The sequence below is a fragment of the Priapulus caudatus genome, unplaced genomic scaffold (assembly GCF_000485595.1).
Source record: "Priapulus caudatus unplaced genomic scaffold, Priapulus_caudatus-5.0.1 Scaffold601, whole genome shotgun sequence".
Classification (NCBI taxonomy): domain Eukaryota; kingdom Metazoa; phylum Priapulida; class Priapulimorpha; order Priapulimorphida; family Priapulidae; genus Priapulus; species Priapulus caudatus.
Window position 1 is genome coordinate 42,662 of NW_014577662.1, and position 3,651 is coordinate 46,312.

The 3,651-nt window shown below is 51.4% G+C and overlaps 1 protein-coding gene across 1 annotated transcript in view; it reads right to left on the reverse strand.

The window, feature by feature from the left end:
- The window catches only part of LOC106812024 (xenotropic and polytropic retrovirus receptor 1 homolog), a gene marked incomplete at its 3' end in the record, with an annotated part of 52,993 nt that overhangs the window by 7,888 nt on the left and 41,454 nt on the right, over window positions 1–3,651 (reverse strand). The gene's annotated exons all lie outside the window — the stretch shown is intronic.

The window sequence follows — 3,651 nt, forward strand, 5'->3', positions numbered from 1 at the left end:
GACGAAAGAGAGAGATATAGTGACGAAAGAGAGAGATATAGTGACGAAAGAGAGAGATATAGTGACGAAAGAGAGAGATATAGTGACGAAAGAGAGAGAGATAGTGACGAAAGAGGGGGAAGAGAACGAGTGAATGAGGAGAAAAAGAGATAACGGCATAAAGGAAGAAAGAGTGAGAAAGAGAAAGGGAGAAAGATATGTGTATATATATATATATATATATGCGAGAGAGAGAGAGTGAGAGAGATACAGATTGAGATAGCAAGAGGGAGGGAGGGAGGAATGAAAAGAGGCCGAAAGAAAGAGCGAGAAAGAGAGAGAGAGACAGAGAGAGTGAGACAGAGAGAGAGAGAGAGAGAGAAAGAGAGAAAGAGAGAGGGACAGAGGAAAGCAGAAAAGGAGAGACAGCGGAATCGAAACAAAGCGAGCGAGCGTGGTACGCCGGGCTTCTCCTCCCTTCCCCTCCCGCTCCCCACTCCCCCGCGGCGCACCTTGTAAGCGTACACGACCTCCTCGCGCAGGAAGCGATTCTCGCCGGCGTTCTTGTCGAGCAGGCCCCAGTCCATCCTGATGTCCCACGCGAACGTGTAGCAGAAGCTGATCACGCACGCGACGACGTAGATGTAGAAGAAGCCCGTGTACTCGTCCGCCGAATGACCGGGCTTCTCTGCAAAGTAAAGAGGAAAAACGTGGTGACACGGAGTTCTTTCTTTCCGCTCCTCTGAGCTTCGTCATGGTGGAAGGTCAGGAATCGATTCCTCTCCCGAAATACGCGGCGGTGACAGGGAGCTTTCCCCTTCTCTTCCCCGAGCTTCGGGAGGGGGAGGAGAGGTCGGGAATCGATTCTTCTCCCGAAACATGCCGTGAAAACCCGGAAACACGCTGCGGTGGCGAAACGGAGCTCTCCCCTTCCCCCGCCTCCGTCAGGGGTAGAGGTCGGGAATTGTTTTCTTTCCCGATTATGCTAAAAATTCCTCCCCTTCCCTTTCCCCCCGAGCATCGTCGGCAGGAGTGGTCGGGAATCGATTCGTCTCCCGATCACGCTAAAAATTCTGATCTAATGTTGTGGTTTGCGAAATTCTAATACGACGGAGTGCGCTTTATCAGCAGAGGAATGATTGAAATCGTTACGATCATCATCATTCGTTCATTCAAATAAGGGAATAATGAATTCAGGAAGTAAGAAAATCCTCCCATTGAGCGGCAAATGTGCGTATGACGTGCGAGGTTTCGGTTTTTTGCTTAATGCGTCGTTAAAGCGACACGCCCGTTTATCGGAAGATACACGGGAGACGTATTACTAATTATTACTTATTATTAATTGTTTAAATGTCAATTAATATTCATTTATGACCTTATCTGTGGGAATACGTCCTCGTCTGTCATCGAGTGTTGTATGTCCATCACTATCTTGTACTGTGCTGTAATTTTTTCTCTACTGTCTCAAGTGTCGTTCCGTCTCTCTCGCTCTCTCTCTCTTTCTCTCTCTCTCTCTCTCAATGTGAAAGGCTTTCGAATCCAATCTATTTTCATCCCAATTAAAAAAAACCACCGCTAGCAGCTACAAGCACACGAAGATACTATTTCCTCTAGTGCGCCCAATAACTTTTTTCCCCATGCCGAGCACCCCAAAACAAACTTTCGAATTCGCGAAACACGTGACCGCCCTGAAGGCACCCCAACGAAAATGCGCCCTGGGCGCATTTTTGAGGAAGCGTTTTGATTTCTGGTACGCAAAACGAAAACGGGCGGACTGTTACGCGACGTTCACGACAGAAAGACTTGTCATCGGCGCGAGCTAGGATCTAGGCAATCCGATGCTGAGAGCATGGATGATACTTCGCAGCTGCGACTTGACCGATAAGCAGTGCGTAGCAGTGTGCGTGCAAGTAAGCCGCGGCCTCCCAGTGCGACCCCCAAACCCCAATACCCCCAACACCCCCAGACCCACTCACCACACTGTGATCCCCAAATACTCTCTCCATCACCAATCCACACACCTCATCGCACGACTCCGGAAAATCCCCGGTTACTAAAAATCCCGCTCCAGGAAATACCGCCCCAGGGAATTCGACATGCACATGCTACGCGGGCGTACGCAGGCAGCTCAGGACCAGGGAAGCCATCCGACACACTCCATCCCCGGCCGCCGTCGAGCGATCGTTGCCCATAGCGACTCCGCCAGAGGGCGCATGCCGCTCGTGTTAGTCTGCATCACGGCAAACATGGGTGCGGGGAGGAGTTAGGCGGATCCCTCCACCCGTGCTCTGTGGGGGGAGGGGAAGGCGGGGGGAGGAAGGGGAGGCAAGCCCGGGGCTTCGCGCAGAGAGGAAGCCCCCGCTAGCGTTACCTGTCAATCTCGGATGCCGTGTAACGCCGCATGTAGTGCGCCACCGTCCTGAAATGCACAACACAACGTGTCTCGTTGCCGTGACGACCGTCTACGCACGCGGCACGCGCACGCAGACGAAGCAGTCTGTAGCGACCAGGGGGAGGAGGGAGAGGAGGCAGAGGAGGGAAGGAGGAAGAGGAAGAGGAGAAAGAGGATGAGGGATGAGGAGGAGGAAGAGGAGGAGGAAGAGGAAGAGGAGGAAGAAGATGAGGGATGAGGAAGAGGAGGATGAGGGATGAGGAAGAAGAGGAGGAATGGGGGAATGGAGGAGGGCTGAGGAAGCTGAAGTAGGGCAGGGAAGTGGTGAGGGTAGGGAAGGGAAGAACAGGAGAGAGGCCAGTTAACGAAGCAGCCAGACCAGCATTGGCAGTAACCGGGGAGAAGGAAAAGTAGGAGGAGGGGCTGGAAAAAGTGAGCAGAGGAGGGGTGGGGTAAAGAGGCAAGAAGAAAAAAGAGTGGGAGAAGGCGAGCGGAGGAGCAGGATTGGAATAGTGCAGGCATTGTGAGGGGAAGAGAGGGGAGAGAAGAAGGGGGGATCGAAAGAGCAGGGAAGTGGCAAGGGGTAGGGGAGGATGAGTAGGGGTAAGCAGGTAGGGAGGGATAAGGAGCATGGATGTGGATGTGGGTAGGGGGTGAGAGGGTGTGAGCGAGACCTTTGAAGCACCCTTACTCTCATTACAGATTTAATTTGAGGGACTTTCATAGTGAAGCCTAATCACACAGGAACAGCATTGCCATGGCTTCACCCATAATGATAGGGTAAAACCCTCGAGACTATTATGATATCTTAAGAACCTGCCTCTATTTAATTAAGATCAAAACAAGCCGCCCACCTCTTAAAAATCAATTAGGAGGTGATTACGAAATGTTAGGAGATTTTAAGAAATACTACTCCACCTCTGATATAGTGGTGGGGCTAATAAGGGGTTTCGCATGGTTGCTACCCATGCAATTGCTGCTAGATATAGGTCGGTATACTGTCCTTGCCTAGATCACAGCGCAAAATGGAATTATTCATATAGCTCACTGAGTCTGTGATAAGATCGGCCTAATATAAACACTATCATTGATCACCCTTTCCATAATCTCTCTCTCCTCTCTCTCTCTCTCTCTCTCTCTCTCTCTCTCTCTCTCTCTCTCTCTCTCTCTCTCTCTCTCTCTCTCTCTCTCTCTCTCTCTCTCTCTCTCGCGCGCTCGCTCTCGCTCTCTCTCTCTCTCTCTCCCTCTCTCTCGCTCTCTCTCTCTCGCGCGCTCGCTCT